The sequence below is a fragment of the Cricetulus griseus genome, chromosome 3 (genome assembly GCF_003668045.3).
Source record: "Cricetulus griseus strain 17A/GY chromosome 3, alternate assembly CriGri-PICRH-1.0, whole genome shotgun sequence".
Lineage (NCBI taxonomy): Eukaryota > Metazoa > Chordata > Mammalia > Rodentia > Cricetidae > Cricetulus > Cricetulus griseus.
The window spans coordinates 236,261,339-236,268,154 of record NC_048596.1 but is presented as its reverse complement, the minus strand read 5'-3'; the positions used below and the strand labels follow the sequence as shown (position 1 = coordinate 236,268,154).

The window sequence follows — 6,816 nt, the reverse complement described above, 5'->3', positions numbered from 1 at the left end:
TTCAATGTAGATTGTAAATTTTAAAGTTTACCAATTGAGTCAGGGGTAGGTGGCTTATACCTATAATATCAACACTTGGAAGCCTGAGGCAGGAAGATTGCCTGTTTGAAGTTAGCCTAGGCTACTAAACAGTTTGGATTACAATTCGAGACCTCCACTCAAAAAACAGCAATCAAATAAACCAAAATTGAGTTACAATTATATGCAGTAACTTGGGAATGTTATGCTTTTTTTCTTTCCATGAACACAGACTTGCTATGTATCCCAGGATAGGCTGGAACTCATAATCTTACTGGTAATTAAGTGCTTGGAATATGGGCCTTTCCCATTACCCCTTTACCACTACTGCTGGCTTCATGCATCTTTTTATTTTTCTAGAATAAAATGCTTTACTTTTAATCTCTTTTAACATGATCAACCTTACTAAACTATCCTTTGGTTTTGAATCTGAAAAATGGTCCTTGTTTGAAAGTCTTGGTGACTCATGAGAGGCTGATTCAAAGCCAAAATTAACTATATGCTAAAATCGTATTTTTAAAAGTACTGTGTTTTATTTACATGCATTTCCTCTGACTAAAAAGAACATACCCTTTCTTCAAGACCCAGTTACTTGGAGAGAGAGAGAGAGAGAGAGAGAGAGAGAGAGAGAGAGAGAGAGAGAATGTGTGTGTGTGTGTGTGCTGAGATGTTTGACCCCCAGGCTTACAAGTCCAAAGGATATCATCTGGTATCCTCCTTTATCGATACCCACATTATTCCCTTTAGCCAGGGTCTTTTTCTGAACCTGTAGCTCTCACCAGTTTTTCAGTCAGGTTGGTTGGTAGCTAGCCAACCTCAGAAATCTTCCTGTCTCTTCTCCTCACAGAAAATATCCAGGTACTTATTTGCTTTAGAATACCACAGGTCCTTTGGAACATTTTTTATTGTCTGTTTTCAGGTTTAATTATTTATGTGGTGCATTCTCCTTACTGACCCACTTGTGTTATACAAGTGTGTACCTCAGTGCTTTGCATAAAGGTAGTCAATATGCTTACTATCAATGTGACTACTAGCATCTATAGTCGTACCTCAGGATTTCTATAGTGCACTTTCAGGATTTTATTTTAATCCCTGTTTCAATCTTGTAAACTAATAGTCACTTCCGTTCTAGCATTTCTTTTCTATGGATGAGGGAGACAAGATATTTACTGTCAGCAAAACTAAACTACAATTAATTTTCTGACTTCAAGTTCCTGGTCCTTGATATTGTACCACTGGTGCAGGCCAAAACCACAGTATGGATCCCTGCACTAAAACTTGGAGCCCCCTTTGCGAGGCACTTCGGAACTCAGAGAAGAGATGCTCAGGATTCCCTAGAGACCCAGTAAGCAGGACTACATCTCCCATAGGGCCACGGAGCTAAGCCTTCAGCGATTGGTGGCGACCAACAGCCTATACGACTCGGCGAGGAGCTGGTAAGGACCAATCACATGCCGAGGAGAGGGCGGGTCCTCGGAGGTTAGATGGATCCGGGAGATAACGGCGCTGTTACTGAGTTCGGTGGTAGCATGGGGCCTTTTCCACGTCCTCCTCTCCTTTAGTGTTTCCTTGCGGTCGCGCGCGGGTTGACCGCGAGTTCGGTAAGAAGCGCGTGCCCGCGGCGCTCACCCGGAGATCCCGCGTGTCTGCTTTGGAGCTTCAGGCTCCTGGATCTGGTCCGTCGGTTCTTAAGGCCAGTAAGCGCTGGCTGGAGCCGCCCGCGGTGGAGTTCTTTGGAGATCACGCCTTCCCTGCTTGAGGAGGAAGCTCCGCGGCGTGTCGCCCGCGTTGTCGCCAACCGGTAACGCTTCCATCCAGGTCGAGCGGTTCTGTCGGCGATTCAGCTCCTCAGGTGCTTCTCCGGAGACGCAGCCCGGGGCTTGGGGGGCCGCGGTCCTTGCTGGGTCTTTTTCCCAGTCTATATGTGCTGGGTTCCGGAGCGGCGAGCGCAGTCTTTATTTAGCACCGCAGGTAGCAGTGGGCCCTGGGGAAGTAATGTATGATGTAAGATGCTAAGAGGTCGGTAAGGCACCGTTAGCTGAACCACGTGGTGATTCAGTTTCTTTTTCTAATCTTTACTTCTGCAGAGTCTAGTATTAGCTTGACCGTGGCCTGAACTCCTAGTACCAGGGAGTGTACCATAGTACACCTAGTACCATAGGAGGTGGAATAGTAGTCACAAACGATTCAGATGTTGGTGGCATCGGCTTCCACAATGAGAAAAGACACAGAGGGACTATAATTTTAGTTCTGCGTGTCATAAAAATTTGGGCAGAAACTCCTGTAACACGTGGGAGGTTTGTGGTAAGACGTAGAACCGAGAGAATTAGTAATAAGGACACGGGTTGTGCTTGCGTAGCAGGCAGGAAGCCCTGGTTTAATTAATTCCTAACTCTGCATAAAACTAGTCGTGGAAGTAGGATCTGAAGCTTAAGGCTATATACTGTGCTACATAATGAGTTAAAGGCCAGCCTGGGTTACCTGAGACTCTGTTTATTTGAAGACAGAACAGTGGCTATGGTATGACATAGTGTGTAACCCTGGGAGGAGGGTGAATATCTGACAACTGGGGCTGGTAGAATTGTTATTGAAATCAGTGGGACAGTGCCTAACAGTACAAAACTGTTGCTATAAAATAAGATCTCTCTTTTTCATAGGGGTGTGGCATAGTAACTTGAATAACATTTTTTAGAGTTTCAGGCTTCCTCCTTATTTAAAAAAGAGAAGAGTAATTTCTTCCTTTGAATATAGTTATAGCTGTCAGCAGAAAGCCTGAAAATTTAGAATAGGTTGAACAGTGAGTGATATCTTTGCAGAAAAATCAAAGAAAATGGTTGAATATTGGTATCTGGCCCTGTCCCCTCCTGCACATTCATCCTCGGTTGAACATCCAAGTTCTAGGCCCCTTACCTCCTTACCTGTGGCTTAGAAGTGACATTAGATATAATTCTACTTCTCTCACCAATGTGTTGGTATTAGAACCATGTTTTAACATCCTGAAAACACTTAGCCACAGGGGCCACTTTTTGTGGTTGTTGTGTTTTTTTTTTTTTTGTTCTTTTAGTTTTTCAAGACAGGGTTTCTCTGTGTAGCTTTGGAGCCTATCCTGTCACTCACTCTGGAGACCAGGCTGGCCTCGAACTCACAGAGATCCGGCTGCCTCTGCCTCCTGAGTGCTGGGTTTAAAGGCGTGAGCCACCAACACCCAGCTGTTGTGTTTTTATTGTTGTTGTTCTCTTCTCATCTCCTATTGTGCTGTCAAGTCTTACGCTGTTTTTAATGAAGAACTAGGAGTGTTGAACTTTAAAGGTTGAGCCTGAAAGCTGGATGTGTCCTGAGCTGTGGCTGTGCTCAGTGGTGGAATGCTTGCCTTGCAAGTGTCAAGTCCCAGAGTGAATCCTTCCAACAGGTGGGCAGGGAGAAGGAGACTTGTGGACAGGGAGAAGCAATTTTGTGTGTGAGAAAGTTTCACTACAGCTTCTAGTGATTTCTTGGTTTCATCCTTGCATGTTTTTTAGGAGCTTAGCTAATGAATGATGAATGGAAGAATGAGTAAATGAGCCAGTGAATTGATAGCAGCCAAATTCTCTTCCTGCTTTTAAATATCAGTGGGAGAGAAAATATTTCAAAACTGACATAATCGTATACAGATGCCTACAAAGTGTAGCAAATCAGTTCAAACTAGAGATTAGAGGCCCCAAATGAAAGAAGTGTCTTGCCCAAGGGACTTGTGGGGCAGATCACTGAAACAACTAAAGTGGGAAAACTGCTGAGATAGCATTGAGATCGTTTGCTTATGATGCAGAAAAGAACAGTATTTTTTATCCTCCATTTAGCCCTGTGCAAAGGGAAGTCCCACTGCAGACCCACGTTAGGGCTGTTCTCTCTCCAGAGCTTGCCATTCACATTTGCATATTAGAAACTGATTGTCTTGTATCCTCATCTTATACTTGCTTGGTTTTCTTTGTTTGTAGTGCTGGGGATGCTGGGGATCTGCTGTAATGCTTTGTACAGGCTAGGAAAGTGATTTACCATGGGCTCTATCCCCAGTCTTTATGTTCTCAGGTGCCACCTGACTTACATCTGATAGGTGCTGTGACCAGTTAGTCCTACTTTTATTTATTCTTTCAAATGTTTACTGTGAATACAAATGGCACTAGTTAAAAAAAGTTCAAGTCAAGAAAAGGAAAAAACACAAACCAAAAAGAAAGAATAAATGAATGAAACAAACAAACAAGCCCAAACCAACAAATGTAGGAGCAACTCAAACTGAGGAAAATACTGTATGATCTCCTTAGGCTTATTTGCTAGGACAGTTCTTGGGACTCTTTTCTTCCCTTTTTTATTTTAATTTTTTAAAATTCATTTTACATACCAACCACAGTTCCCCTCTTTCCCCTCCTCCAACCCCCCTCACCTCCTCCCCCAGAGAGGGTAAGGCCTCCCATGGGGAGTCAACTAAGCCCGGCATATCCAGTTGAGGCAGGACCAAGTCCCTCTCTCTTGCATCAAGGCTAAGCAAGGTATCTTACCATAGGGAATGGGCTCCAAACAGCCACTTCATGTACCAGGGATAAATCCTGGTCCCACTGCCAGGGGTCCCATAGGTAGACCAAGTCACACAAATGTCACCCACATTCAGAGGGTCTAGTTTGGTCCTATGTAGCTGTCAATCCAGAGTTGCAACTCTTCTGTACAGCAGATACACACACACACACACACACACACACACACACACACACACGTAGCTGTCAATCCAGAGTTGCAACTCTTCTGTACAGCAGATACACACACACACACACACACACACACACACACACACACACACACACACACACACACACACACACACACACACACACGAAACATAAAACACTTTCTGATCATGTACCGGGAGTTATTATGAAACCATGTATTTTTGTTTTTGTTTTTTGAGACAGGGTTTCTCTGTATTGCTTTGGAGGTTGTCCTGGAACTCGTTCTGTAGACCAGGCTGAACTTGAGCTTACAGAGATCCTCCTGCCTCTTTCTCCCGAGTGCTGGGATTAAAGGTGTGAGCCACCAACACCCGGCCAAAACCATATATTCTTTTACTTATCCTAAAAGATGTGTCAAAGAATCTGTTCTATTTAGAATCATGGTAGTCATCACTTCTACTTTTTGGCTAAGACCAAGTATAGAACTAGTCTAGTCAGTTCTAAGACATACAGAATATTCTAGAACTAATGAACTGAACACAGCTACTTTTTTGGAGGGGGGGGGCATTCTTTCCAGAAGAGTAAAGTTTCAGTGAATGCCTACTATGTTAAGGGAAAGGATAATCACCAAGAGGATTTAATTTTTAAATGTTACTTATGTCTTTATGTTTGTATGTGTTGGGGGTGTATGGTTCAAGTATGCTGGTTTGTACATGTTGGTGGAGGTCTCAGGAGGTGATCTGTTCTTTTCTCCCACCATGGCCATCTGGAGATTGAACTCAGGTCATCAGGTTTTCACAGTCTGCTGAGCCTTCTCACTGGCCCAAGGGAATTTACTTTTAAGAGAAGGTTCTGATGGCAGTTAGGAATGCTCAACTATAATGGTAATTAGAGCTAGTAAAAGATAACCACCTACTAGAAAAGTCATTGGGTGCTAGACTAATGCTTCTGGAGGAAGACCTCTTAGGTTTCCTAAGTGATAAATTGTACATTGTGCTTTAAGGATAATAGGCATATGGATGATGCAGAATTGTAATTTTGTTGTTTGTTTTGAGAAAGAGTCTCATGTAGCCAAGGCTGACCTCTGAACTCACTATGTAGCCAAGAATAGCATTGACATCTTGATCTTTTTGCTTCTGACAGTGTTGAGATTACACAAATATACCACCCTACCCAGCTAGCAATCGATTTTGAAGGACCTAAGTTGCAGAGTTTTGTCTTCAACTCCCACTCATTTGTTATGTGTATTCTTTTTAATCTATTTGTATCCATATATTTATGTATTTCCTTGTAGATCTCAGATTTTGTATGGCGGGGTTGGTTGTATATGGTATATAGTGAACTGTTGCCAAGATGGAAATTTACATAAATGTGGTTGTCAATTGTGTCTGCCTTTTCATTCGCTATTCTACTCTTAAGAACCAGTTATATTGCCTTAGTATATTAGTTATTGACATGTAGTATTCACTATGGAATTAATCCCACATTTTATATAGGATGAAATTTCCTAGGTTGGCCTCCACTTGCCACTTCTACCAATATCCTCTGCTTTCTCATATTGACCAATGTGATATTGAAGGGACCAGCTACTCATTTTGGCAGCCATAACAGCCAAACACGTGCTTGTCTGACCTTGCTTTAGTCACTAGGAGGTCAGATGCCTGCCTCGTGGCAAGGAACCAATCAGAAGTTAGTTGGTGGTGCTATGCTTTATGGCTCTGGGTGTGCTTTACAGACAAGTGCACAGCAATGATGCTCAGAGCATAGCAATCACCCTGGGAGGGCCTATGGGCCATAACAACCAGTTGACCAATCAACACAGGGCAAACCCTCCAAGCCCGGAGGCACACCAATCCTGAGCCTATGCTATGCGTACCCCTAGACACTCCCCTTACACCGCCCTATAAGATCTCTATGCAGACACTTCGAGCTGTCTTTCCTAGCCATCCACCATGGCGGGTAGATGAAAGGCCCGAGCTAACATGGGGTTAGCTTAACCCCATTAAGCTAACATTAAACAACTATAATAAAGCAGTTTGCATCAAGCTTTCGACTCTGCCTCGTGATTGGGGTGACTTCGGTCCTGGGCTGAGATCCTGGA

The 6,816-nt window shown here is 43.4% G+C and overlaps 1 protein-coding gene across 2 annotated transcripts in view; it reads left to right on the top strand.

Moving 5' to 3' along the window:
- The first annotated feature begins 1,497 nt into the window (after positions 1-1,497).
- The window catches only part of Mtr (5-methyltetrahydrofolate-homocysteine methyltransferase), a 96,553-nt gene continuing 91,234 nt past the window's right edge, over positions 1,498-6,816 (top strand). For both annotated transcript variants that reach the window (XR_004769356.1, XM_027409452.2), the window contains exon 1: positions 1,498-1,870. The gene's annotated coding sequence lies outside the window, so the exon portion shown is untranslated. The remainder of the gene's footprint in view (positions 1,871-6,816) is intronic.